Here is a 6,180-nt window from a genome sequence, read left to right on the forward strand (position 1 = left end):
AGTTTGATGATGCTTTAATTTTTTTCTTGTAAATAATATGGTTAAAATTTTTATACTAGAAATTCACAATTTGCAGTAACAAAAATATCGTGGAATCCGTTAACAACTAAAGTACTTGTTCTATATTCAGATTGAAAGTGGAATGTGTGTTGTCCCTTCATACAGTTTTTTTTATTATGGTTTTATATGAAATATACACTTGAACGACTATTTTTTATTTCATTCTTTTCATTGTTTTGATTTCCATGTTTTTTCATGTTTTATTTTCTTTATATAATTAAAGGATTTTCTTATTGGAACAATTGTAACATAATACTCTCAACAAATGATTTGATATTTTATATAAAAACTGTACTTGACTATATATCATAAACTTTAACTGAAATGAAATATTATTATGAAAAGGCTACGATTTCTTTTTGCTACAAATTAAAAAAACATGTATGGTGATGTTCCTTGTCATTCATAGATTTAGATATTGTTTTACAGACAGACAAAAGAAACATAATATCAGAATTTTAAAGTAAAGATTTAGACAGTGGGTTTATTTTGGTAAACTTAATATTAGTTCAACCTAAACTCTGCTTACTAAATAATTTTACAGATTTTCCTCCCCTTTCCGGATCTGGGTCTTTTATTGATTTTACAGAAACACCTTACTCATTTAAAAAAAATGTCGCTTAGATTTTGAAAATTGAAAAGCTAAATTTATATGGTTTGTAATGAAATAATTTTGTTAGTTGACCTTTATCGACTGCCAAAATGTTGTTTTTTTTTCATCTAAATTTTAAACATTTGGTGAGATGCAATAAAATCATATTTTTGAAGTAGTTTACCAAGAGCCCTCTCCCATGGCAGGAGTTATTTTTTTCCAGATGTCAGTGTATATAGTAAATAAAGTAACAATCTCGATCATAGATATTGAATTTTCCAACCATTAGTTATATTTTTCAAAATTCATAAAATAATGGAGATATTTAACGTTACCAGAATTAATATAATATGAATTTTACATACAAAATACACTGATATAAAAACTTGTTAAGAAGTTTCGCAAGATGTTTTTTTTGTTCTCTAACAAAGTTAAGCACATTACTGTCTCCATATGAATATTGTTGTTTCTAGTCGAAACATTGAGTAAAAATTTCTTTTAGATTACTTATGGTATACTTATAGGTTTCTTATAGGCAATTGTGCGTCAGAAGACTGCGTATTGACGTACGAGTACATTTATATATGTCAGAAGATTACTTATAACCGATTGTATATCAGTAGATTACTTATAGGCGATAGTAAATCAGAGGATTACTTATAGGCGACTGTAAATCAGTGTATTACTTATAGGTGATAGTAAATCAGTTAAATCAGTGGATTACTTATAGATGATAGTGAATCAGAGGATTACTTATCGGTGATTGTATGTCAGAATATTACTTATAGGCGATTGTTTGTCAGTAGATTACATTTTGGTGATTGTTTGTCAGAAGATTACTTATAATTGATTTTAAGTTGGAAGATTACTTAGAGGTGACTGTATGTCAGAAGATTACCTATACGCGATTGTATGTCAACAGATGACGTATTGGCGATTGTATGTCAGAAGATTACATATAAGCGGTTGTATGTCAGTAGATTTCATATAGGCAATTGAATGTCAGAAGATTACTTATAGGTGATTGTTTGTCAGAAGATTAACTATGGTTGATTGTATGTCAGAAGATTATCATAGGCGACTATTTGTCAGATTTCCAGCTTAACTACTGAAACATGTTATACCCTGCATCAGAAGAGAGAGAGAGAGCATACAACCTTTTTTTTAAAGACATCTTTCAGCAAAACATTGCATTCAGTAATTCTCCCATTTTTGATCCTCCTACATTTGTAGTTATCTTGAACAATATCACAGCCAACGCATATGATAACATTTAACGATAATACCGCCTCCGATGTGTTTACCTTTAAACATAAGCATCTTAACGCTTACATACTTAATTACTTTAAACATAAGTACAGTCTACACATATAGTAACCTTTAACATAAGCACCGCCTACAAACGTGATTACCTTTAACATAAACACCACCTACACACATGATTACCTTTAACATTAACACCGTCTACACACGTGATTACCTTTAACACAAACACCGTCTACACACGTGATTACCTTTAACATTAACACCACCTACACACGTGATTACCTTTAACATAAACACCGCCTCCACACGTGATTACCTCTAACATAGACACCACCTACACACGTGATTACCTTTAACATAAACACCGTCTACACACATGATTACCTTTAACATAAACACCGTCTACACACATGATTACCTTTCACATAAACACCACCTACACACATGATTACCTTTAACATTAACACCGCCTACAGTGAGGATCGTCATACTTGATACAAGATGGATGTAAAACAAAATAAAACAAACAAAGAGGACAATACACTACAATATAAACCGAGGACAATACGCTGCAATGTAAAAAGAAATCAAAGATAATTATGCATTCAGTGTAATAAGTTAATTAATGATCATTTATGATTTAGATATAGGGTCCTCTTGTTTTTATCAAAGAACTATATGCGGTATATTGCATATACTTGCCCCCACAAAAGTCAAATTTTGAAAACTTCCTGAAATGTGCTGAATTCAATATATTGTATGAGAAATATAAATCAACAGAATATATTATAGTTTCAAGGCAGTTTATTCACAATTTTTGCTTTTATGACGTCACAAACTAGTCCGATTTTATATCCTTTTTCAGAAAGAGGACAAAATGGACAAAATTTCCCACAATTTTAGCTTTAAAATTTATAGAGTGCAAGTTTGTTCAGGAACAATATTTACATATTTCATTTATACTATCATTCTACACATTATATCAAAATATTGATCCCGTACACACATGCGCTTGGTGACTTTTACTCAAATTATCGTCGAAATATGTACATTTTTCTGTAGAATTCATTAAAAAAAATGAAATTTACGTCATGTTTGTGACGTCATTACGTACATATGACGTCATTAATTATGAAAAGATTCAATGCTTTGAAGTCAGCATATACTCCCCTATTTAAGAACTTAATTATATATACCTCCATCAAAGTTTGATTTGGGGGGGGGGGGGGCAAATATTGGTTATAACCGAATAAAGTTCTTTGATTAGGCCAGTCAAAACCTCCTAGATCTTACCACTTCCGCTGCCGCTCATTCCAACCACGCGCCCGTTGCTGTAAACAGTTGATCCGCCACTGATTCCATAAGGTGTCCTTCCACCTCCTCCCCTGGATCCACCACCTCTGACAGAACTGAACCCTGGTCCGCCACTGATATAACCTGATCCACCCGTCAGTACCTTCATGATAACACTACCGGGGCTACCACTAGAAGAGCCTGAAAATGAATAAATAACACTACATCATTATATGAATAGATTTGAGACAGCCCGTGTATGAAAAAATCGTCTATGATAAGATCGACAAAAGCAATATCATTAAATCAGTTTCGCTAGAAAAAAGGACTTGTATCATATTTTAAGACCCCTAAAAACGGACATGAACTCTCTTTACCAAATAATTCAAGGGGATTTAAAAGCCAGCAAAGTTGAAAACATGCCATCTGTACCATCTGTTGTCTTGAAGAAAAATGTTACATATGATGTAATGATACTCATTATAAAGAAAATGCAAATATTTGATGGTTTTGATATGAATAATAAAAAGACGAAATAGTATTCTGTAAATTAAGTGAAAAAAAAGTGAAAACATCATACATTTGGATAAAGTCAATCACTGCTACTGGAAGGCTGTCTCTTGGGAACCTAAAGAATCAGAAGTTGTCAGTTTAAAACATGGAGTACACGAGAACAAGCTTTGGCTGAGAAAAGATATAATACCAAATTTTACCGTAAGTCACTGTGCTACTTTTTTAAAACTACTGACAAAATTAAAATTATGACCAACTTATTAATTTGGAATTTTTTTTACCTTATTTCTAATTTCATGAAAGTGAAAGTTAGGAGTAATTGTATGTTGTGTATAGCAATTTTTCACATTAAAGCAATTAAAAAACACTAGGCATCCACAAAAGCAGGTATAACCAAATGGCGGCTTATTTATTTTAAGGTAAAGAAAGAGGAGCATGCTGTAGTCAAACCTCACAAAATCTAAAACATACATAGTATGTTTATTCAATAAAAATATTTGTATAAAATATACCCAAATATACACAAAAATAATAATTTATGATAAATAATTCAATAAAAACAATATAAAGTTATCAGTTCACAGACATCCACATGCATACTATCATTTATTAACGTGTTTATTTCACTGCTTTAAAAACTACATTAATTATATTGTCAATATTGATTTTTATTATTTGCAGAATATGTTGAACTGTTGAAACTGAATCTGGTAGTGCGCCGGGTATACTTGCTTTTTTATTCAATTTTTCAAAATTTCAGATGTGCGAGTATGTCTTGGGTATAAGCAACCAGGTTCTACCTCTTTATTTGCAAACAACTAATTATGTCTAGGCGCACTAAATGCCCTTATTCTGAATGTGGGTGCTTAAAAACGGTGAAGAGATTTGATGTAAAACGTTAACAAATCTTGTTTACAACGCATGAGGGTAGCACATGCACCTTGAGGTTACCTCCAGCAAGCTTAAGTCTGACCAGACAAGGGACCTCTGTATGCAATGTAACAAAATCCTATTCTATATTTCATTATTAATTTTACTCGTATTTCTCATTTGGTATAAACACTTCCAATTGGTATAATTTTTTTTTTCAAACTGTAAATTTGAATGTATCATGAATTATAGTCTTGAGTTTAATAAAGTAGTCATTGAATTCTTTTTTTGCAAACTGAAGTATGGAGCATATGCAATGTACTGATTTTTTATTGTCATGAAACTGAAATAGTTATTTGATTCTTATTCGTTAACTGACTCATTATGTTTCAGGGGACTCTTGAGGACTGAGTCATGCAACCTACTTTTGTTAAATAGTTGAAAAATTTCTGCACAGCATGTTCAAATACATATGTACATTCATTACTGGTCCTCGTATCCTCAAACAAGCCAGGCTTTATTGCACCAAAAGCAAATATATGCTAAGATAAAAAGAGATGAGAGCAAGTTGAAAAGGGAAATTATTCGTGTTTTTTTTTTTTTTTTTAATTTTTATGGATTTTCTAATTAAAGCACGGCCATTTAGAAAAAAGGATTCTAATGAGCAAATTTCTGGGGATAGGTTTCATTTGATAATTTAAAAACTATTTTAAATGTATATCCTAGTGTTGAAATGTCGTAGATAATGATATCGAAAATAGGTTTCATTTGATAATTTAAAAACTATTTTAAATGTATATCCTAGTGTTGAAATGTCGTAGATAATGATATCGAAAATTTACCAGTCGTGTTCAACTTTAACCATTGCATGTCCTCTTCATATAAATAGGTATATACTGTAGACCGTGATGAGTTATCGTCCTTTCGTTAGTATTGAGAGACATTGTTCACAATTCATACAATGTATCCATTCATGTCAAATATTTTATAATGTTAAACTCGTATCAGGAAGTCTGTCATCAGTCTAAATGTGATTATTCTTTTTTGAAGAAAAATATACGAATCCGTATTGAACCAAAGCAATGGGAACGTTTAAAAAACTGTTACTGCTGTTAATTGTATTTTAAATTTTAGTGAATGGTGAGTTCAGGTGAACATTTGAAAAGTAGAAGTTTGTATTATCTGTCATTTATAAATGTACATTTATACTAGTTAGAAGTGAATACTCACAGAGACAGATATAAATATTTGAAAAAATAGATTTAGAAGAATATAAGAACATAAAGATAATATTATATTAGGAGAGGCGAGAAAAAAAATTTCTGTGTTATTATAATCCAACAGAAAACAAATAAAATACGACTGGATATTATTTTCTTATTTGAGTCACCTTCATAAACAACTACTTTTTAAAAAAAATCATAATTTCCTTTGGTATCAGGATCTCCTCACACCCTTCAGCTAAAAACAGGAAACGAGGCTTCAGCTTTCAAACTGTAGCTTGAAGTTTGTTGAAGTGTTTGAATATCAAGGAAGGATTGTTGATGTTATACATACAAGACATTGCTTGTCAACTGTTCAAACCA

This window comes from Saccostrea cucullata, unplaced genomic scaffold (assembly GCF_032062105.1).
Source record: "Saccostrea cucullata isolate Sc308-1 unplaced genomic scaffold, CSIRO_AGI_Scuc_v1 ctg2309, whole genome shotgun sequence".
In the NCBI taxonomy this organism is placed as follows: domain Eukaryota; kingdom Metazoa; phylum Mollusca; class Bivalvia; order Ostreida; family Ostreidae; genus Saccostrea; species Saccostrea cuccullata.